General features: G+C 37.8%; 1 protein-coding gene across 15 annotated transcripts in view; it reads left to right on the forward strand.

Annotated features, from left to right (window-relative positions):
• Positions 1-24540, forward strand: part of LOC124182522 (plasma membrane calcium-transporting ATPase 3) — a 125630-nt gene that overhangs the window by 16819 nt on the left and 84271 nt on the right. For 14 of the 15 annotated variants that reach the window (XR_006870790.1, XR_006870791.1, XR_006870795.1 and 11 more), the window contains one exon: positions 17522-17546. The exons of the other annotated variant lie outside the window; for it this stretch is intronic. The gene's annotated coding sequence lies outside the window, so the exon portion shown is untranslated. The remainder of the gene's footprint in view (positions 1-17521; positions 17547-24540) is intronic. 15 annotated transcript variants of the gene reach the window in all.

Genomic DNA, 24540 nt, shown 5'->3' on the forward strand with positions numbered 1-24540 from the left:
AATTAATTACAGCTAGATGGATTTAGATTACTCGCAATTATTGACGATATTTCTGACTTGGATGTTATTACAGCGCGCTTTTGGAAAGAAGTGATCGGAATGTTTTCCCATAACAATAATAGTGCGGGTATCTCTAATAATGGGGGAATAAGTGCAGATTCTCTTTCACGCTGCGGCGTGGAAAAGATCGGTGCTGACGAAGTCACCGTCGAAGGGCAGGCCAATGGAACGTTTCATAAATAGCCAAACGCCGACCGCAGCGACACGCGACGACGATTCGAATCGCAACCCCAACTTTCGAACCGAATACTCCGAATTCCATTTTGACGGTGCGGTCGTCGGCGCTGACATCACGACGACGAACTCGACCTAGAAGATCGACGGCAGTCTCAGAACACAGGCGCGCGCAGACGCGTCGATACGTGATACTTACATACTAGCCTGTGTTTATATATAGACATATCTTTATCGCCAGCGTCGCGTCATCCGTCTAGACCGGTGGTATAATTTTACCAAAAAATTTCTTTACACTAAAGGTTAAATTAACTAGTATAATTAGGTACGACAAACAATATACCATGTATACTAAGCACGTAAATTCACTTGAAAATTGAACAGATTTTAAGAACAAGAACAAAACTAACAGAAATTATATAATTCGACAGTATTTTATCCCTCTCTGTAGATATTTCATTTGGAATAGAGAATAAAATTACGAGGTTGAAGTTGGTAACATTATCGTTACGAAACATTGGGGAAAAAAAAACTGTTTTCTTAATTTTACAATGATTTTTAAAGAACTAAGATTTCGAAATATTGGAGTGTTTTGTTTTATCACGGTCTACCTACTGAATTTCAAATAATTCCAGAATGGGGAAATAACGGTTTTTTCCCCAGCATGAATCGTTGCGATAACGTTACTAACTTCGATATGATAAAAAAAAAAAAATTCTAATATAGCAGGATAATTTATGCAACGCAGGAAAAACTTAATTGAGGCTCAGCTGCTCCATCTGTGACGGTATATTATTTTTCATCCCTTTCCAGTCTTTCTCTTGATTCAATTTTTTCAACACTCCGCCATTTACGCCGACGAAATTAACGATAAAGGAAATAGTGAGTGCAATACTTGTACAGCCAAACTATGAATCGTTTTGGAGAACACTGGCATAGACGTAACGTAAATATAGAGTCGTACGACAATGACTACTGGGCTTTGCCCTCGAAATTTTGTCGGTCTCTCAGACATTCTGACGCAACGAAGCGCTGCTTCCTTCTCGTCATACTTATTCGACAGACGCGTATGCATACATGTGTTATGTATTGACGCGGCTAGTTCTTTAAAGAAAATCACGAGTGTCACAGCGGTGGGCGAGGTAGAGGAAGGGGGGAGGTGAAGGGAAGGAAAAGGAAGGGGACGAGAAAAGGCGGGGAAATTTAGCAGCCGACGTAACAATCCGCACTAACTCTTTCTTATTACACTTACTCGCATCGCTGTACGACCTACAATTCGCTTAAAGAAGTAAAGCAGTTCTTATATGCTCCACGCTCAGCGCTCGAATCGGACGGAAATAGAATGACGCGCCTTGAACAACGTGATCCACGACGATGGCAACGCCGGTGTGCCGTGGCGAACGCGTCGCTCAGCCTTTCTTAAAATTCACGTTGATATAATGTAATACCTGCCCCCCCCCCTCCTCCCCTCTTCCCCACCGACAACGGATCGATGCTGAGGAATTTCAGGCGGGATTTATTCATTCTCATCGTCAGCCTTTTTCTTAATTTTTTTTTCTCGCGACTGGGCAAAATTCTATTTTGCGTATCCAAATTAGTGCGCAAAATAGTACATTCCCGTACTAGTGTCGGAATTAAATCAAAACATCTAGTTTACAAGAAAAAACATTTAATTGAGTTCGGAAAGTAGTACGTTCCCATACACTGGTGCGGGAAAAATTGTATACGCAACACGTGCGGGAATCACCGATTTTGTACACTAGTTGCGCAATTTACTATGTTTCAAAATATTATCGTTGGCTACTTGGATATTTTTATTTAGTTACTGTCTTTCCCGCGCGTAAGGCTGAAGAATCCGATTAAGGATGCATGGAACATACCGTCGGGTCAGAAATGTACGAGTATTGGAACGAAAGGTTCAACTGAAGCAGATCAAGTTAAATCGAATTACGAAAACTTCCGTGAGATCCAAAAAAAATCACACATCATTATTAACACCATTAGAGAAATCACATCATTCTACTATTCTATTATCGAAAAATCGACCTAGTTTGTCCGATTCATTCATAAATTAATTTTCAATCAGTCACCTCTGATTTTTCTTTCAGCTTTTCGGTTGACGGAATAAATCCGATATTTTATGAGCAATCGTTGTAATTTATAGATGACACATTTACGATTAAGCAAGAAATACGTAATTGATACTCAAAATCAAACCCAGGCCTTTTATGAAGAATTGATTTACGAATAAAATGAACTATTTTTCATCAGAATATCGGACAAGCGCGATTTAGATTTCCAATTAAGAAATGAAAGAACAACGTATAATATCTGTGATGTTATTATTATAATAAGGTGTGTACAGTTAAAAATCAATGTTCCAAATATTTGTTCCTGTATCATGTGGAGTTTATATACATATATATATATATGAGTTACTTTTTTTAGGTTAGATTCAGTGAGACGTTTTAAGCCTGTGCTTAATTACGTTTCTATTTGAACGTTTTTGTTTACCATACCGTACATTTCATACATCCAATTAATTTCTCGGTATATTTATATCGTACTATATTTTCAGTGTGAGTATAACCTAAGTATAGTATCTAATTACACAAGTTTTTTCCGTTGTTTTCTTCCTCTCTCTGAATCGAATTTCCAGTACATTTAATGCGATCAGGGAATGTGTCTAACGAGATAATGAGCACCGATAATGATTATCATATCGGCGGAAGTTACGCATGCTGAAATGATCCAGGAAACACGGTCGTGAGTGAACCTTTGTCTTCGTGTAACTTCGTTAAAAACTTTTGGCTCAATTTTCCTAGAACAATGCGAAACGGTCTTCTGCGCAATCCACCGTGTAATAGCCGCGTTTGAAGGTATTCGCGGAACTAGTTAACTATCTGCACAATCATAGAAACCGGTTGTTGTACCCAAAAGTGAATAGCTCGGAAGAATTGGAATAAAAAAGAATTAAACTTCTTTCTCAAACCCCCCTGGCATTTTCATTTGTTTATTTATTGTTTTACAATTTATCCCATCTTCAAAAATGTTTGGTCTAGTGACGAATTGAACCTTGCGAAGTCTTAGCCATAGCCATACAATTAATCGACTTTTATCGCTTCCATCTGTTTAAATAACAGCCGAGAACAGTGCGCAGGTACTTTTTTTCTCTGTTGCCTTATTAAACTCGGGATAAATTAGCGGTAAAGAATTTTGAGCATTCCCTGTATCATTGTTCGTCTTCAAAGTAATTCCTCGCGAAAACTGTCAGTGAAACGATAATAGAAACCACCATTTGTGTAACTGACGGCGTACGTACACAGTGATTCGTAAATATTTAAAACTTGGATGGATACGTCGATTAGATATCGATATAGGATATTTAAGGAACAAGATATTTGGCGAATACCAGAGTAGATATCCATTGGATATCCGGAGGCATGTTATGGATCCGTTCATTCCGTTAGACGCAATGTCTATCCAATGACGTATATAATTCTCTCAATTCCCATCTGAAACCTCGGTCGAAAAATTAATAACATACTTTTTAAACTCAATCGGTGTATTTGAAAATAAAACTTCACATTCAGTTGGAAAGGTAATTTTATAGTTGGAAGGTGAAATTCAAAGGGCTCTGGGTAAGAGAATGATATTTCATACCGAAACAATATGTACGGATTTTGCTTTTAGTATCTTTCACTATCTCAACATTTCACCACATATTTAATTGCTCTTGAAACGATAAGGTTTTCCGGTGTTTGAAGTAATTATTCCACAACAGCCGCGCAGACTCGAGCTGAAATATAGATGAATGTTATTACCAAGGAAATCCCAAGAGGAAGAAAACGTAGCTTTTATTCGGTTTCTGTGACGAAAGCGAGAAACAATATCCACTCGTTCTAAAAGCTGACAAATAATCCCACCGTCAGGGAATTTCCAACACATGTGATAACGTTATAATTAGTTTGTAGTCAGTCAAGATAGGTTGAATTAGATTGCATGCAACGATTTAAGGATGTATTTAGTGCAAAATCAAATACCGAAGTTTACAATCAATCACCGAATTAATGCCCGATAAGTTTTATCAGAGGTCTATCATCCTGGTATAGAAAAAATGTCCAATTTCAATTGATAATGGCTCGCTCCGTTTGTAAATGAATTCCACATAAAACACTTGATATGATATTTTGGTAAAACGAACATATTTTGGCATACAGCATTAGTTTACTATAACTTGTGTTGATTTCAAGTTTGTACAGTTAATTTAAGAGTTGGACAAAAATTGTTATTTATTGAAATTGTACATGCATACACGGTTGCAGTTTTTTCATTAAAGAAAGAAAGGCAGAATAACATGATGTCTAAAAATATCTTGTCAACTGAAGTCTTCCCGTTGCAAATTCACTCTTTCTTGTTGTTTTCCACATTTTTAAACCTGACGAGTCAACTTGACTCCGCAATTTTTTCGATCGGACATTTTTTGGCTGAACCGTATTACGGCTGATACATACTTAAGATCCATGGTGAGAAAATTAGACTACTTTAAACCAATGTTAGTGTGGACAATTTGCAAACAAGATCCGCTGTGAAGTCACGGTCTGATAAATTTTGTCTGTAGTCACAGTGAGAAATATGGCAGGCAAAGTTGCGCCTGATATACCATTGGCATATACCTTGTTCAACGAGGTTTAAGAATATCGTTGACCCGGGTATCCATGCAGCTCGGTTGGTGTATTAGGCGAGGTGAAGCCATACTATGTTCAGTCTTATCGTTAGTTGATGCTGAACAGACCTATCGTTTCATTACCTTAATGATGTCGACGATTACCACCAGTAGCTTCGTAAACAAAATCTCACCGGTCCGAATATAAACTGAATATGTGTATACGCGTATGATACAGCTAGTAACCTGCACGGATCGCCGAGGAATTAAGTTCCTTCTATTAAAATCCGCAGCTCGATCGGAGTTCCTTCGAACAATGGCCGAACAGTTGGATCAGATCGAGGTTGGACGGTAGCTTAGTACCGGAAATATTTCGAGGATTACTGCCCGCTTCAGACCTCTGGTCACGTAACATACACGGAACGAATTTACGTTGTAACATAGACGTAGTATGTATCAGAAGTCGATTTCTCGTTGGAAAACCGTTGCATGACTGCGCTGCGTTTTCTTTAATTAATTTAAAAGTTTAAACTACCGTCGACTTTTAATCGTAACTCATCGATCGAAAATCCGCGCGTTTCGCGTGATTCGCTGCAGGCGAATGACGTCACGTTGCCAGCACCAGCACCAACGGATGCTTCTGGAACTATCTGGTAAATTTCGCGGAAATTGAAGTGATAATACGTTTTTTCGCGCGAGTACGTAAGGTGGGTGTTTTTTCTGTCGACTATGGAGGAGGACGGGCAATCGTTCAAGGTTCGCAAAGGTGTTCGCGATTCACCATGGAAATAGAATAGCGAAAAGCCATCCGTCCACGTCGCGCTGCCTATAGGGAATAGATAAAACGATGAGTAATATTGCTAAACAATGGTTAACTGTTAAGTTTAACATAACACACACACGTGTATACAAGCTGAAGGTGGCGTAAACCATCCGAAAATAACCATGCAGGTCCAGAGACGGCCACAGTTGGTAGCTTCGGTCTGTCTCTCTTTCCTTCACACTCGCCCAACCCTCTCCGCCATTTTCCAGAGCCGTTGAGGAACCAAGTGTTAAGTTACTCAAAGTCAAGTTCGATCCTCTTACCAAACTTTAATGCCGTTACTCCGTTCACATCGCTTCCCTCCAACCCCCACCCCGTCATTTTTCACCTGCAGGATTCTCCACTGATTCCTCCATTACCATCCGACTTCCGGTGAGACTCTCTTCGACTCTTTTCTTGGAGCCTCGCGCCTCGATGGATATGCAGTCTTATGCTCGTGCAAGGTATATACGACATGTAATTACACTTGGCCGGATGCCTGCTGCTTCTGTCGCCTACGGCTTGAGACAATGGATATATTTTACGTATGTACCTTTCAAGCCCACCTCGTAAACCCAGCAGCCTGGTTTATACCCAGCAACAAATAAACCAAGATGATAATTAGTTCGGCGAATATATCATCGAGGCATTACTCAACCCTCCGTGATTTGAAACGGGCGAACCCGTTTTGCACTAGACGCTTCAACCACTTTGTTAACTTCTGAGGGAACCCGATGTGTGGTACATTAAATACCGTCTGCACTTACAATTAAATTGGTTCGCTGCTCATCGCAAAACTCTAATCTCTGATCTCCTCAATCCTCAAGAACTTTGCAGTTCGTGTCTCTTCTGTGTGTGCAGGTACCGTAATTTTTGGCCGCCTCGCGAGAGCGCCATGCGCCATGCGAAATGCGAAATACGCTTCTGTTCGTTCGTCAAGAAAGATCAATATTATGCAAGAAAGTTTTCATTCAACTGAAGCATTCGGACGAATAACTGTTTTCATGGTAATTTTATTACCTGTCGATATGTTACGGATTTTTCGAATCTAAAAATCTGGACTACCTAACCTCTTGATGTTAGAAAACTGATGGATAAAAAAAAAAAAAAAAACTGCACGACGCGAGGAATGATTCGGCAAGATGAAGTTGTTGGATGAAATTGCGTCAATTATCGCGTGAAATGTTTTTTTTTTCTTCCTCATTCATATATAATGTAACAGTAGTCCCACGGTAAGATATACATATAGCCAAATTATGAAGAGAGGTCAAGTCAACATGTCTACAGCATCAATAAAAATAAATCGAGATAGGAATGTCTTATCCAAATAACGAGAAAGAATTAAATTTTTCTTATATCTTGTATGTTTGTTTAATTTTTTTATTTTCTTTGAACTTCACGTTTCTTCATACGTAAGAGAATGATGATGATGATGATGACAATGAAGGTGATGATGAACTAAAATTGATCCACATGAATATATACAGAGTTTCTTTTTCTTTTGAATGGTCCTATAGGATCCTTTGGGCTGGATCGTGAACGTTTATTAACCATTTATTCTGCCGATCGACGGACTCTTTATGATCATTATCGAATTTTATTGACATCGTGAAAACGTGGAGTAGATAATGTTTTGCCCCGCAGAAAATAAATTCATGTAAAGAAAACATATATTATACACTATGGAAGATGGTAAAACTTTCCTCGGACAATATTGACCGAATTTCAAGTTTTTTTAAATATTATTATAATGTCACGTACGTACATTTCGATGTATTTTCAAATATCTACTTTTATATTCATGTAACCATGAGCACATTTACTATATGTATAATAATTGTACACGCACATTTCTATCTGCAATGTGACACTTACCTGACGTTGTTTATCTTGTTATCAGTACGTTATAACGATAATTCAGTCGATATCGCTGGACGTTCAACTCCTTCAAGCTGGAACTACCTTTCCAGGAAAACTTGATTCTACAGGCATTATGTTATCGTAAAAAGAAAAAAAAGAACTATTTCACCCAAATCTTTTCAAACGACAAAATATATTTAATGTATTTATAGCACAGTCATGTCACTTTGATGTAACCAATTTTCCCTTTCATCTAACAATGACATCTATATGTGTATTATGAATTATTTTTTTCGATTCCCTCACCGTTTCTACGTATGTAACAATTGACACAATTTACGCACATCGGTGATAACAATAATTCGTACGCATACTGTTACCGCGGGACGACTACATTAATCAACGATTAATTTACGCAGCTTCTGTTTAACTGTGACGTCGGATCTTCAGAGGTTTGCTAATCAAATTCAAGGAATTCAAACAAACGTACCGCAAAGACGTTCACCGCGCGCCCGCCTTCTATCACAAAGATAAAACTAAAAGTATGACGTTTGTTTGATGGCTTTGTACGTTTTAAGTCTTTTTTTTTCTTCTCACCCTTCCGTCCCCCCCCGCCCCCCAAGAGAAAGAGAGAGAGAGAGAGTGAGATAACAATAAATGTTTGAACTGCAGAAGAGCTCACTTGTTTACACATCTATGTAGAGTGACGCACATAACTCTTGTCACAAAAATGGTTAATTGTTTCGAATATACGCGTGTGGTGTACATATTATAACGTGTGTCATAACATCTGCCTATACAGATAGACGCAGATAGATGTAAGAAAAAAAAAAAAAAGGAAACGACGCGATCCATACGTGTTGAATTTTTTAATTCTATATTAAAGTAAGATGTACCAGTTACTGACCTTGTCCCAATTATTGAGCTTTTTTGTTGTATCTGTTTGATCTTTAGTTATAAAATTACCAGAAAATAAATTTTCAGCGTCTCGCCCTGTAGCAATTGGTTTTAGTCATCGAGAAATTCGTCATTTGTGCCATCACTTTATAATTTTGGAAAATAAAAGGGTCAATAATTGGGTCCAAACGTGTTAATAACTGGTGCACTTACCTTAATGTGGTAAAAATAAAGGTCAGGGCTTTTTGGCACGATTATGAAAAAGGAAACGTTCCGGGGGGAAATTATTCACTGACGAGATAATAATTTCCAATACCGAAATGACAGGCTAACATTGAGTAATATGCCCGCGGCTAACAGATGCGTCAACAATCGTATTTTCTCTAAATTCAGTATCGTTATAATTACCCTGCGACCTGAATAATCCAAGCTCTCGCAATTTTTTTTTTTTTTTTTTGTAATTTTTGTTTTTGAACCGAGATAATTCTTCGACTGAAAATCGGTCAATTACTGCCAGAGCGGCGACGCGTATGCGGATACACGTTGGCATATAGTTACTCGGGCGAAGTTATATCCTTCATCTCGTTAATTAACTCGATTCCCAACGTCGCTTCGTTGTTAATTAGCTATGGTATAGGCACAAGGTTGATACTGATACGAGCGAGTCCTCGTATACCTATTTGACGGGATTTCCACAGTGCACGATGTATAAACTCTTCCTACGTCCCTGAGGGTGAAACAAAAAAACAGAGGGAAAAGACAAGCGAATAACGGGGGATACAAAAGATCGTGATGAGCAAATTTCGCCCCCTACATCATTTTGTGGAAAGTGCCGTAGAGTGGTGGCTCTGTCGTCTTCATGCTTCGTGCTCGTGAAAATGATAACAATACTACGCTTATTGAGAGATTGCCATCCTTTTTTTTTCTGCACTCAATGTTCGAAATGTGAAAATATCATACACTTAATGGCCTGGAAGCCGATCAGTCAATTATTCATCAACATTTTAAACCAGCCCGCATCCACAGAGCTTAATTCTTTTCCCACGGGTATCTTAATGCAAGCAGGGTAACAGCAGTCGGCCTATTACGAGGATGATGGAGTTTACCGACCGAGTAGGCCAATCGTATTTTACACTTTTTTCCACTCATGAGTGAGGAAAGTGTTTTATAATTCGGAAGATGACAGAATTTTGTAGTTGTGCCTGTGCGGTCACTAAAATAAGTTTCGAAAAATTAACCGGAGCAGCGCAGTAAATATTCTTGCAGCTTATTCTTACTCGTTTTGAGGTTATGGCACGATTTCCCCGTACCTGAATCCCATGCTTCTCATATCTCTCCATCAATGTTCCAAACTTTTCTTGGTGGCCATATAACGACGATCATAAACCCTACAATCATTTTCCAAAGTTGGAAGCAACTTTGTCCCTCAGGGGATGAAAAAGCCTGTGACACGGTTTTCAGAATTTGTCTGTAAAACTCGAAGGTCCGACTTCCCCTTAACGTCCAAGTGTCGCAAACTCGCGAGAATGATCACTGCCACAGGTAGTCTACATCTAATTTTATAATTCGAAAACTGCATACCGAACGATATTTTAACTTGACCTAGTACGTAAATACGGTACAGTACCTACAGCAGCCTCCTGACACTCACCACTGATCGTATACTAAAAAATTGGACGCGACTTGTCCCCGTTTTTTAGTTTCTCTACGTGGCGCTAGTAGTAGACTTCTGACACGCTCGGTGCCTTCGCTGACCGCGCGCAAGCTCGTCAGGTAACTACTAGCGCCACTAGTGGTGGAAATTGGCGGCAGAATCGAGGGACATTTTGCGAACCACTTTGAGCACCGTGTGTCAAGGGGCTGACCTACAGTACTATAGTTTCTGTGATCCAGCATCCGCCCTGCGTCAGCTCAGCCTCCGACCAGAACTACGCGATCATGCAAGTTTGATAGTTTGTGATTGGTCAGCCACGTCACAAGAAGTAACGCCGTATCAGAAATAAATTCAGAGCTGAAAACATTTTTGGACTACACGCGCAACGTGTTTTTTTTAATCCGCTGCTGTCCCAGAAGTTTTATTAAAAAATTGAGGCTTCGTGTATTGTGTCGTTGATAAATTCTTGGGATGAGATAACTAAACTACAGATGAAACATGACAATCCCACCTCAAAGAGGAAAATCAATGCTTAATAGTGCGGAAAATTATACTTGACATATTATAATTGATCTGACAGGGAAAGTATGACTAGGAAGTATTTACTTTATGCCAAAGAGGTTTCAGACCGCGCCGTGGGTTTACAATTCGTGACATCTAGTGAGGAGAAAATGACTTCTTTTGTTCTTGGAATAGAATGAAAGAACAGAGACAATTAAAAATTTACACTCGGTAAAAATCTGCTGCCCACACAGGTCTGTAACCAAAAAACTGTACAGGTTTTTTTTATATTGTCTTTCATGATTTTCACTCACTGAAACCGGGAAAAATAATCAAAAAGTTCCATCACGTCAGGTTTTTTCTTGAACTCGTGTTTGTAGTTTCATTTAGGGGTGAAACTCCCGTTTGATTCTAAATCTGTTATCCTATTCTCGATTCTAAAAATCCCACGCAAAAGTGATTTCTTACTTTCATTTTATATGTATTAGAGTGAGACTCACGAATAAATACAAGTAGGGTAACAGAAAATGGAAAGCGGAAGCGTCTTCGGAGGTGTATCAAAGAGACGATGAAAAGGTTTCATGGGCGAAAAGAATGAACACGAAATGTTAAATACGTTTCGTAAAGAAATTGTTAGTTTAATTTTAAAAGAAATGCTCGTAGTAATAAAATGCTAGTTTTTTCATTATTGTTATACTTTTTTTCATGCAAAAACCTTGTATTTAGCAAGAATACTCTACGTGATGGAGGAAAATGGAAGTGATTATTGGATTCAGCACACTCGAAAATGTGATTTTTACCAAAAACATCCCATGCAACTGAGAAAAAACTTTTTTTTTCAGACCTATGCAATTTTAATTCGCATTGAAATTTATTTCACCGTTTCGCGCTACGTGTGTGTGGACAATACATATTGTGCCGTGGACGTTTATGTAAGAGAGATTGATCTGGAGAAACCATTAGAGACACGTGTAGGTATGGTTGATGGTTGTGCGTACATTTATGTGTGTGTGTGTCATACTCGAGAATTTGAGAGTCACTGGCCAATACCTACCAAGATGATGTTATTCGGTCTGTGAGCAGCGTATAAATAACCTTTGGTAGCTTTCCGAGTTCCGAGCTCCTGGACCACTTTGAGTTGCACACGTGTCAATTTAGCAGGGAAACCGAGCTGTAGGCACAAGATGGAAGGGAAGTTGGATGGGTGAATGGCGGGTTAGTTACCTACTCCATAAAACCTCACGCTATACTTATAGATAATCTAATTTTGGAAACAATTCCTCTCTCTCTCTATCTCTCGTTCTCGTTCTCCTTGTCTTTCTTTCGCCGGGGCTTCAAGTATAACGTATTCGCAATTACGAAAAAACGCAACTCAATTTATGAAGGTTGATAACCACTTTATCGCTCAATCAGACCATCGCGCGAATCCGCATATTCGTTTTTCAAATTTATTTCTGTTTTTATTGTTCGCTCCGGGGCTAAGACTCGAAATAAATCTTCAGAGTTTACTCATTTGAACACTACACTGAGCTGGTAGTAAATTCCCGCGAATTTGAACGATTATATGATATAAATATTTGATCATCCATGGAAGAAAAAAAAATCAACAATCCGCACGACTTCTTTTCTTCCCAGTTCCTCTCCGCCTTTTATTGTATATTTACTCTGAAATTTTCGCGATTTCAAATGCTTGACATTCATTATCTGGTTCGTCTGAAATTTCCCTCGATTTCCTCTTGAATTCGCGGAAGGGAAGGGGGGACACGGATTTGATTTTCAACCGGCGGTACCGAGGCGTCACTCAGTAGTTGTATCGATCATTTAAAATTGACATTCAATTATAACCTGCATCCGTTGGGATTGAAAATTTCGTCGTTCCTCGGACGTACGCGTGGTTGGTTTGAATTTCACGTAGTGCAAATGCCTTCGGGGTATACAGCAGGGTAGAATACGTAGACGAGATTGATTTCCGCTGCACGAAACATTCAACGAATCCGGCTCGCTGTCCTCGTAATTATCATGCCAAGTCATGAAACGGTGATGCACCTTGATGCCTGCATCAACCCTCAAGTCCCCTGAGGGGTTTTTCACAATTATGCGCAGTATTAAACGTTGTTGCTATAATTAATTCACCCTTCAACTCTTCGTTCTCCCTTCTTTACGGACTTCAGTAAAGAATGTTGGGAATATTAGGGTATTTGAATTACGTTATGAATCAAGGGAAGAAAAAGTGGAGAGAATTTAAGAAATGTTGGGTTAATCTATCAAGTTTTACGAGATGAAAGTTAGTAACGTTGGGATAACTAAACGTTAGAGAAGAATTTCTGTTCTATAATTTTGTAATGAGTCTGAAGAACTCAATTTTCCAAAATACTACTGCGTTTTGCTTTTTCGATTTTTACTAAATTTAAGAACGAATTCTAACCTTCCAAAGTAACGATTTTTCCGGGTAATGAGTGAACGTTATATATGGGTCATTCCACCAATTATTGACTGAAGTTGTGCCGGGGGGTCTGAATTCTACATAACAAAATTTTTTATTGAAAAGTACATAACAAAGAGAGCTTTCATGACGTTTTTCAAATTTTTTCGTCGAACCCTTTCGCAGGTACAGTAGAACGAGAATTGCAAGATTTACAATTGTTGACTTTAGATATTAAAAATATCAATCCCTTGTAAAATTTCTAAAAATATATTGAATAATGGTTTTTGTGTAAAAAAATCTCAGCTTCTTGAAAAAAATATTTTCAATTTCCTCCAGTGTCGAGAAAACCCTGAAAAATGAGGTGAAAAAGTGAAAAACGCTTTTTCTACCAATGTGTCATTTTTTATATTTTTTAAAATATTTTTTTAGAAAAACTGTGACGGCAGCACAATACAGATCGGCAATTCATCACAAAATTTTTTACTTTATTTTGCTATTATTGTATGCTTTATTTTAAATATTCCCAAAATAAAAAAATACATTTTCCGTGTAAAAAAGTCTGAACTTTTCGAAAATAATATAAAAAATGACACATTGGTAGAAAAAGCGTTTTTTACTTTTTGACCCCATTTTTCAGGGTTTTCCCGACACTGGAGGAAATTGAAAATATTTTTTTCAGAACGCTCAGATTTTTTTTACACAAAAATCATTATTCAATATATTTTTACAAATTTTACAAGGGATTGATATTTTTAATATCTAAAGTCAACAATTGGAAATCTTGCAATTTTCGATCTACTGTATCTTCGAAAGGGTTCGACGAAAAAATTTGAAACAAATCATGAAAGCTCTCTTTGTTATGCACTTTTCAATAAAATTTTTTGTTATACAGAGTTCAGACCCCCCGGCACAACTTCAGTCAATAATTGGTGGAATGACCCATATATTAACGTTACAACATTTTTCAACCTCGTCGAGTATAAGAAATCGGACTCATGATTTTGCTGAAAGAAGAAAGTTAGGTTCAAAGGTTATTCAGAAGTAAAAAATTATTTCGCAAAGCTGAAAATTCGATCTTTCATATACCGGTGACTGCTTTTTTCAGTTAGTCGGACGGGATTTTTCAAGAAACAATTACAACGTGATCGAATCCTTTATATCCTTTCCGCATTTCTCAAAACCAACTCGACACTGTTTTCCACTGATAAACGTTTGCGAAACACTTCACGTCCTTTCTCACTTTTTTTCACAATTTTTTATCTCCTTTCCGTCTACACCGTCCTCCTTCTCTCTCTATTATCCCTATTTCTTTTCTATTCACACACCTTTATTTTCACGTTTTCTTCAAGGTTTCCAGCGATAACTCTGTCTCGCGGAAGTTACCTACGTTATTCTTGAATTATATTGAGTAATTTTATTATTACCTCATATTATTTTTATAGCGAACTTCTTATTGTATTCACTTGCCTTGTACTGACTTAGGGAATATTTCCCATGGCTGTAATAAACTCTACTCTCTTTCTTGTCACGCACAACTTTATCAAAACACACTGTAGACATATATCGACTGATCCTTTCATCCCGAATTGTAAAGGTAGGCTCCCACGGGCAGGTACCGTTTTAAAATTGAAAAGATTCTTCAAATCATCATCGAGTCGTCTCCGCATGCACCATACGTGTACGTACGTATGTAAAATGTATACAAATTACACAAAGACATTGCGGCGTCAATTAGCACGGACGTAAATCAACTATCTGCACATATTCATAGCTGTGAATTTTCTTGCATTCCCTAATCACGCACACCTGTAATTATGCCTGTTTTATCCCTATCGTGTCAATCTATCGTTCGTTAAAATATCTCTGCAAATGAAAAACGAGAATGAAACGAACGATATTACAAACGCCACAAATCTAAGAACTGTAACCTCCCTTTTCGAAATATTCATACCTTATTCTTTGCAGCTTCGTACATATTATACTACATCGTTTCAGCATGCGTGCCTAAAGGATATAAAAGGATCGAACCCACTGCCCACAAATTTCAACATCCCGATATACGTGTAATCAAGATATATGCATGCTGCATACGCCGTAAGGCAGTGTTGGGCATATTTGAATTTTTTTTTAAATATTCATTAAATAATTCACCGCGTAATTCAACCCTTCAACGCGTGAAAAACTGGCAAGTCACGGTACACTGCTTGAAACAGTGGAAATTGAATTTTGGCTGGAAGCAGAGTTTGAATTGTGCAACCGACACGCGCGCGCTGGCCGACGAGTACCGGGAGCCGCCACGCGGCGGCGCTGCGGCGCTTCGCTCTCGCGACAAATGTCCGGCCTCGATGTAGTTACGTAGGACCGCTAGGGCCAGGATCGATTCCGGCCGGTGGATGTGTGTCGGAAATGATAAGAGAATCGATTCGGATAATCGATTGGTTTCGCGTATTTCTCTACGTTGAGAAATGGATACATCGGGTGAAATGGGAAAAATATGGTCTCAAATAATTGAGCTAATTCAATAAAGTTAGCGTCGTCACGTATCGCAGTTGAGAAGTGGCCTAGACCCGGTTAAAAATAACGTACTAGTTCCTAATAGCGTTCATTACCGATATGCAGGGCGCTAATTTTGGTAGCTTTTGACTGAATTTTAAAGCGTTCCGTGGCCTCCACGTAATCATATCAATAGCGTAACAGCAAAATGATTTTGGCTTAATGTATAAATGAGAGGCAGGCGTGTTTACTAATAGAATATCTCCTCTCAATTTAGAATACAAAACAGGTCCAACATCAAATTTTTTCTGGGGATAGTTCTTATGTTACTCACGTGGTCACAATTAATCGAATCGATAATAATTGTATTGTTGAAAAATCGAATAATAATCGATCAATCTAGCGCCATGAAAGATCAATTCTTCAAAATCGTCTAAGAATTTCGCATCACGTTGCTAATCCCATATCCCCTGTAGTTGAGCTACCGATGCGTGTGTGCATACCTACCTATGAGGCGTTACGTTTGCACACGATTAGCTGCATCATGACTGTAAAATCATTGTTATTGGAATTGTTTGTAATCAATTGATCGAGGCAGAGAAAAATGTTGTTATGTTGAACATTGGAAATCATGAATACGAACATGTCAACTGCACTGTCGTCGAAACACTTACTCTATTCTCAGGATTGTGTTTATGTTCAAATCTATTGAAACCTGGCCTATACCAAAACCTGGAAAGCCCTGAATATTGAAATACGTTAATAATTACATGCGTTATGTAACATGCACTGTACGAAACATGATAATTTGCAATTCTTACGGGCGATGCGATCTTCCCGCTAATCTGTCACGTTCTTATCTAATTAGCAATTGACGCACTTTGCCACATATCGATACGGATCATCGATATTGATTGAAATAAATATAATAATTTTTTTATTGTCTATTCAAATCTTGATCAATTGTATTATACACTTGTATGTGTTTGCCAGTTACATACACAACGCGTGAAATGTAGATTGTCACTTCAGCTGTTTGATCTAATACAGTGAATGACGAAAAATTTCTAGCGTTTTCGACTGATCGTCGTATATAAGAAACGAAAGAACAAAAAAAATAAATAAATAAAAAGAAAAAGGAATAAAACAGTACGACTTGTGTACCCACTACATCGGTGGCTGGGAATTCGGAATTCTATATATATCGTGCGTTTTGTCGGGCCAAGGACATTCCACGGAACATTTTCAAGTTTATTATTATCGGGTGGTAAATGCAAGATATCGTTATATCCCCGCGGGATAGGCGTTAGGATTCTTGAGCTTATTATATTAAAAAGAAACTGGCAAACAGCTCTCGCGCAAACTCGTCAATTTATTTTGACTGATGTTTTTCTTCTCTTTTTTTCTGTCTGTTCTCGCGTTCGTCTTCGCATAAACTCTATCAGATCGTCATTTTGTTTTATTGAAATACAATCGTCGACGATGATAATAACTGTATTCTAAAAATGAATAAAAAAATTCGTACGGCGCGCAACGCATGTGTATAACAAGCAATTTGAATCTTTTAAATCATCACCGAAGTTGCGTTAACACTCGACAGATTATGTATATATATATAATATATATATACCTATATGTACACACAAGTATATATATTCGGATATAAATCGGCTCGCTCTGCCTAGACAGTTGCTATATACACAGAAGACGTCCGAGCAATTCTTGGCAGTAGTATAAGACGTCTTACGTCATTGAAACGCTGCTACCCCGACGTAATTTTTCTTTTTGATTCGAGCTGATCGTCGTCCGGAAAGGATTTATTTTTGGGAATCGATTTGGTAAATTTGATTAAAATGCAAGTTTCTAAGATTAAAATACACCCTGGGATAATTTCACTAGTTACATATTTGTTATATAATTTTCACTTTCCCCTTCTGCACGCGTATTATACCCTAAACTTAACTTAGTGTTTCCATCTTTCTGTTGCAGAATAGAAACCTACGACAACCACGAGGTGCGTATGTGAATACATCATTTTTGTTATCGTGTCTGTCGTATATTATCGTATCCGAAAAAGAGCGGTATTTTCTATAATTACGTTTGAGAATGACTCCAAAAAGTTGGTGAGAAATTTTATTCTGGTCAAGATGAATCGTCCGTCAGTTTGGTAGTTGAAGATTTAACGTAGAATTATCGTGTTCGATGATCGATCGCTTGTTTGTCACCTTTACCAATTTGGTCAGAGATAATTCACACCTACTTTTATATTTCGTATAATAGTTTCGTCGGAATTGATACAATATGGATTGCCACCCATTTCTTGTCTTCATTTTTGTACACCTTTCCCTTAGTGCTGGATGAATATATGTTTCCCCCTTCATTCCCTAAATTTCATGCGCTTGAAGTTGGAGTTTTTGCACTTAGCGCTTCCTTTTCTTTCATCGTTCTATAATATTATTGCGATAACCGTAAAAGTTTGAAATAAGATTTGAGTTTTTGGCAAGTCGGTATTATATGGCGAATACAGGCCATTAAAAAAATTAACGAAACTTGGGAAAAATGGATCGAAACTGCAGAATGATTACACAAAATTGTAATTGCAATCTGAAACATAATTGATGCTGAAAATATTCGAAAGACAAAAAAATTCACATTAGCTCTCATCAATCAGGGTAGAACGAATGTCGTTCTTTTCTTCCGTTTTCTACTTTTTGCTCGAGCTATTCGATGTACACACGTGGATCCAACCCCTCGACGTATATTGGAATTTTCGAAAAAAGAAAACAAATCCGCAGCACAATAGTCGTTGCTAACAAAAGCATGTGACGATCTCCGTGGAGGAGTACTTGATTGTTACGAAATTTTTTTAGCCAAATACTTATTAAGCCTTGTTGGCTAAAAATCCATGGCTTTTATTCATTTTGTTACGTGATCATCATTTGAATATTTTCAAACGCTACTGAATACTTGTTGAATTAGTTTGTTCGTAAACTGCGAGGATCTTTGAAAATACAAAACTAGAGAATGCTAGAACTATAGTGAAAATCCTGTAGGTATCGTTACTTCATTTCAAACTGCTTCAAAATGAATAAACAACTAGAGCATTGTTTCGATTTCACTTTCGATTTTTTTTTTTTCCCCAACAACAATTTAACGTGCCATATTTTCATCATGCGATCAATATCAACACAATGTGTTAAAATCAAATATCCTTCGATGCTGACACGATGCAAAAAAAATGTTTCGGTTCATTTATATAAAAATTCGTTTGAAGAAAATGACCTATCTTGAAATCCAATCCGATGAATTTACCAGATTTTTAACCTCGTTATAACGATTTAAAATGCGGCATCGATATTCAAGCTTGTGTTTATAATTCCACTGTCTTCTATTTTTGGAATTTTAAGGGATCTTCGTAGGTTACGGATATAATAATTTCATAGATACACGATCAACAGCTGTCTCGTAATGAAATTAACGAAGATTATCAAATTTTGGCCAACCAAAATTATTAAGACGACGAAAATAAAACGAACTTGCTATGTAATCCCAAACAATAATAATTGAGGTCAACCAAAGATTAAGCACAGTTCTTGCATAGAACACTTTTGGCACGAGATGCAGATGATACGTACAGGTTCAGAAAAAAAATATTCCCTGGAATAAAATTCACGTGTATTGGAGCCGTCTTTCACCGCTCACTCTTTCTCTCTCTCTCTCTCGTTTTCTCCTCGTGGCAATAAATCGTAAATCCTTTATGCTTCCTTGTAATAACAAGCCGATTGGATCGATCGATAAAATGAGGTGAAACGAAAAATGTACAGAATTATAGACACGAAGAGTCAAAAGTGGGGATTGAAGAGGTTGATGAGTCACGAATCGATACTCTTTCGTTAATTTTATAACTAGTTAGTTACGCATCGAGTATTTATACAGCTTTTACATATTCTTAGGCTCCGATGATTTCCATCAAAATGGATGAAGAATAGATATTATAATTACCGACAAGATGTAAATAATTAATTTTTCATTTCTAATAGTTTCAAAATTTTTTAAAAATCTGAAGTATATTCTTCTAATTTTACTGTACGATTACTCATTTTATCCAGAAAATCATTCTCGACAATTTCACTAACAAGGAAAGTATCAGGCCTCCGGGTGACGGATTCTGCTGAAACTTCTACAGGAGTTTCCTTGGCCCAATTTATGGAACTCCCGATGTGTAGTTTCATCTAATTGGCCGTACTTCGCTCATTTTGCGATAGATCAGGTCGTCAAGAATTCCGTAATTACTTCACCAGTATTCCGAAATATTTCATTCGTTGAAAATCTATCAGATTGTATAATCACCGAAACTTCATACTTACCGAAAGAATATCATCGCTTGTAGTTACGAGAAAGTCGTGAAATGGGTACAGTATAGCAACTATTTAGTATAACTACGATTACGATTATGTCGATGCTGCAGTTTCCGGTTATGCAACATTAATTGTAACTCTACTTGTTTGGTTGACTGAATTGTTTTCATCTAAACAAAGCGGTAAAATCGATTTATTCTTTCACGGACATCAAATTATCGCAATATGTAGTTACAAGAGAGTACAGTTGGTACAAATGAACGTTCTCAAGAAGAATAATGGTGACACATATGACTAGACTTTACGATTACGGCTGCAAAGCTCATTTTCATTTTGTACCCAGAGCTATATTTTTAGGTTATGGTGAAGAAACAAACACGGTCGAAGACTGTGCATGTACCGTAACCATTGCATGAGTAGAAAAATATCTTGCGGTGTAAGCTCTTGAACATTAAATTTACCGGAAAAAGCTATTCGGTTATTTGTCATTATTTTTATTATCGTCGCTGTTGTCATCGAATCAACGAAGACTGAGATCAGAGGCAAGGAAATTGGTGAATAGACGCGGCGGCGATTCCTACACCTCGCGGAAATAGTCATCGAATGATTTTCTACACTGACCTATACCCACCTGGAGGGCGACGCCAGCCCCAACATGCAGAGTGGCAACACGTCTACATCGATTCACCGCCGTTCGCAAGCGGTTCCGTCCAACTCCTGAGAGAGTGTGTGTTCGTTCGCCTGTCGAGGAGACCCATGCGGAAGGTGGGACCGAATACCAGACTGCCAGGGCGTTGGCAAGTTCGATCAATACATGGCCGCCTACCTCGTCGCTCGAAAGGCTCACTCTGCTAGCCGGCAGCCCCAGGATTCCGTTCGCGTTCCGATTTTTCTCTGATAAACTCTACTCCCTACCTCGCCGCTTTTACCTGCCTTACGACATACTCGGCGCATAACCGGCTGCAAGGGCGAATCGAGGCGTCAACCCGAAAGAAAGAGATTACCTATCAAAACATTCAACATCAGCCTGAACTTCGCGGCGATTACGTAACCTTGGCTCTTTACGAGGCTCAAGTTAGTAACGTTAGCGTGACGACATGTTTGGGGGAAAAAAAATCACTATATTGTAAATTTTTTAATAACTTTGTAGTTGTCAAGTTTTGATAACATGAATTACTTTTGCTTTATTATAATTTACTGCATTACAGAGATTACTAACATTACCAAATAACGGGGCTTCTGAAACACGAATCATTACAATAACGTCGCCAACTTAGGCCTCGGTGCGTTTTTAGGAACACACACTGGGATTCACGCAAATTCGGTTGACCGCAATTGTACGCCGCGGTTGAAGAAACCTGAACTCCTTCAAGGTTGAGTCACATGTTCAGGGCCGGCTTAACCTGTAAGAGGCCTGTGGCTACACACATTTTTCGGGATCCTGCGTGGAGATAATGTCTTTGGAACATACGAAGACAAGCATACGAATTAAACATGGTGTGTTAGACTGAACGAATAGAGTATTTGTGAGATAGTACTATTTACGGATTTTTATTCATTGCACATTTTTTAAAATTATGTAATAGTATTTGAGTGATCAGAAAATCAAGGATCGACGATCACAAAAATAACGATCAAATTATCTACCACTATTGGAAAAACTTGAGATTCGTTGCCTACAGGATGTTGCTCCGAAGCAATGCAGCAAATGGATGGTCTTGATAGTCTATCATTCTGCATACAAGCTCTGTATTTATTGTTTATAAAAGCGAGTTTCGTGAAGGAATGCTCCGATTCATAATGTGCAATGGGAATTGAAAAATAAAATCTTGATATGTTATGCGTATTTGGAAAAAGTGACATCAAATCCTTATCGATTGTTATTTAAAATAAATTTTCGGGATAAAGATCGGTGTTTTCCAGTGCTTCCGCTCTCACAAACGATTGGAAAAGATCAAACTCGTATATATATTCATGAATTTCATTCGGTAATCCGTTCTAAAAGAGCCTACAAATTTTTTTTCAAAAATGTGATTGGCAGCTATGGGTTTTTTTTTAAACTTTCAAACGTTACCAACTTTTCAGATTAATTAACGAATATTTTCAATTTTTTTCCTCTATATTCACACTTCCGAACGACAACATGTGTACACAACAACTGAAATATAAAATTCCCGTACGAAATAATTAATCACGCAGATTACGTCGAATTTTTCATATGTTCAAATCTTTGAGGTTGATTTTGCATCGATTAATATTCATGCGGTTGATGATTATGGATTCTCAGAAGCACGCGATCAACTATATAAATTTATATATATACTATACATATTATATATATTTATATATATATATACTGTTGAAAAGTTGGACTTCATCTGCATCGTCAAAAGTGTCATTGGATTTCAAAAAAAGATCGAATAATGTTGATTCTTTTTCTCCTGATTTATCCAACGAGAAAATAATATTATACACGTGAATACCTGCTGCCAGTATAAGAGAGAAGGCAGCCACTAGATGTCACCGAGCGCATATTTTCCTCACTCTCGCGAAAAATCGGTGTCTATAGAATTGTGATGACTTCCGGCGAATCGGGTCCTCAAAATCACGCTGGATTTCGTTCAGCATCTGCCATTGGCATTGAGTGTTTCCTACCATTTTCAGTGCCACGCAGATCGGTGTTGAGTGAATTTCACCCGATGTTTGACGATGGATCCGCTGTGTTTCTTGTGGCCAGAATTAATATTCATAATCGCGAAATAGACACTTGTCTGAATAATTTTCATTGAAACAACGTCGGAATATGCAAAATATCTTATGTCTGATTACAATAGCAAAAAAATAGATTTTGTCCTGTCTGGATGACGGCAAAATGCGAGAGATGAAATATTTCGTGCCGTTGTTTCACATCATCATCATCATCGGCGAAGTTTTAACTCCTCAGACAAAACTGTGAGTGCTTGCCTACCCACTTACCTGGTATAAACCTCGTATAGCCTGCACCGCACCCGGCGGCTCTTCGTTGACCCAATTCGTCGTAGGCGGTCGAAGGCTCTGACACTGCTGTCAATATAAGTATAGAAGCGTATAGAATTCTTCTTATATTGCTTCGCGGGTGAATATAGATACCAATACCTGCCTATCCGGCCGGCAGCTCGGGCCAATGTTATTATCAGGAAGAGATGATCGGCGAACGCACAATGCCTGCACGTTGTGCGGTAATTCATCATTCTCCTATCTTCCAAAATTATTCCAAGTTCATTTTTTGAACTTACGCACGCTCCAGAAACGATGAAAACAATATACATGTGTTTGACTGAAACTTTGGAGCTACTTTTGCATCTAGTTTCGATTCAGCTCATGTGGTAAAAAAGCAAGATCGATTATTTGGAGCCGCCCTTGACCCTTTGAGTAGCACATTATTATGCCGAGTCAACTTTTATAACAAGATAGTCTTCTATGGACTTCGGGGTCGCTGATTACGAATCTGATATCAGATTTCAAAAATTTGAGATGGTGGATTCAATATGGCGGATAAGAACTTCAAATTTGATCGAATACGGTCTAAAAACTATGCAGGGGTCTTCAGCGTCTTTGATTGGATTCGCCATACTGGATTTTAAAAATCTTATTTCACATTCGTAATCAGCGATCCCAAAAACACCTGGACGAAGTTATTTCTCCAGAATCGATAGTTTGAATTTTTCGTACGCGATATTGGATCCGCCATCTTGAATATTTAACATTCATTTTCCAAAAACTTAATTTATGTAAGACATGTACGTGTACGTGTAGAGGAGTAAATTTCTCGGAAATTGATTATTCCTTCAATATTCACGATCTTTCGATAATCACTCTCGAGTATTGAAAATCTGTTGGTCCTACTATCAAAAATAATAAAAAAAACCGTAAAGAAATATGTTGCAAACCTCTCTAAATATACGAAAAGTTGATATGAAATAGGTGGAAAGAACACTTACCACTACGACTCAAAGTGTTGGGGATGTCTAGTCGGGTATAAACAAAAATATGACAAAAGACAATTACAATAACTGTAGTGCAACTGGAGCTGATCAATTTGAAACTAAGTGAAACGTTCGTGCAGCGATTCACGAAAAGAACAATCAAACACTGATTCTCAATTATAAACACCTTATTATTATCAATGATATAATTTTCAGGTAATAAACTCATAAATTATCAAGAAATATATTGTCATTATCCAATTTCTAACGCGAACAATTTGTTGAGACTTGATTTTGATTGACGTATACAATACGAGTTACTGCTGACCAGAATCGAAGAAGCAGCATGAATTTGTCATTCAAAACACGGTAAAATAGCGCGATATTTCTGACTTTGGTGATGTATCGAGTTGTTCATAGTCAAAATTAAAATTCGAATTTCATTACATGTGTACAGCTTTTTCAACCTCTGTCTTATCACCTTTCTGTTTCAACGAATTACAGACATGAATTTGCCTCGGTTCGACGTAAGAATAGATCCATTAAAAAAAATCGAAAGTGCTGCGATGGTGCCTGTAAAGGATGAAAGACTGAGATATTTATACTACCAAGTACGCAAAGGTACTTGTGTAATAAACTCCGGAATATTTTCTTCAATAATATCGCGCAAGTTATAATATATATT

The sequence above is a fragment of the Neodiprion fabricii genome, chromosome 5 (genome assembly GCF_021155785.1).
Source record: "Neodiprion fabricii isolate iyNeoFabr1 chromosome 5, iyNeoFabr1.1, whole genome shotgun sequence".
NCBI classification, from domain to species: Eukaryota; Metazoa; Arthropoda; class Insecta; order Hymenoptera; family Diprionidae; genus Neodiprion; species Neodiprion fabricii.